Below are 691 nucleotides of genomic sequence, written 5' to 3'. Positions count from 1 at the left end.
AAACTTAATTATTTGAGTAGAATTTAAATGGGAGAACTAAAAGCTCTGCAGGCTGTTTTCTTTTATTATAATGTTGGCCTCTTTTTAAACACAATTTAGTCTTTTACTGCAAAATTATCCTTTTCTCTTATTTACTTTTGTCAGGTTCTCTCGACCTAAAACATCATAATAACACAAGAGAGGAGGAAGTCAAAGTCAGTTCCTTTAATCACTCGCGAGGAGAACGATCAGAGACGTGCACAGTTACACCGCTCCGAAGCGCTCTGATGCACGCTCTGTCGTCTCAACATTTATACAGCGGTTATGCCCTAGCTGCACAATCATGTTCTTGATAACAGATAAGCACTCGTAAGAAAATCATCAACGTTAAACACATTCAGTTCTGCTTAGTCAGGATCAGTTCCTCCTCAGTGGATGTTCTTGTTCAAGGTGTTGTCCTTATTTGATATCTTGTGGTTGGAGAGCCGCAGAGCCCTGCAGCCCTCTGCACGCTGTCTGGACTTCTGCAAACAGTGAGTCACACAGAACAGAACACTTCACACAGTAAATGTCTCAAATGATAAAGTAACATAGTTGATAAGAAAAGATAAACTTAAGTAAATCGTGTATAGATGATAAAAATATGTACAATTATTCCATCAACTTTACAGTTAAAAAATAATCCACATTAAACAACACAAATGCTAATATT

This window comes from Oryzias melastigma, linkage group LG16 (genome assembly GCF_002922805.2).
Source record: "Oryzias melastigma strain HK-1 linkage group LG16, ASM292280v2, whole genome shotgun sequence".
NCBI classification, from domain to species: domain Eukaryota; kingdom Metazoa; phylum Chordata; class Actinopteri; order Beloniformes; family Adrianichthyidae; genus Oryzias; species Oryzias melastigma.
The sequence above is the reverse complement of the archived record's forward strand: the minus strand, read 5'-3'. Positions refer to the sequence as shown.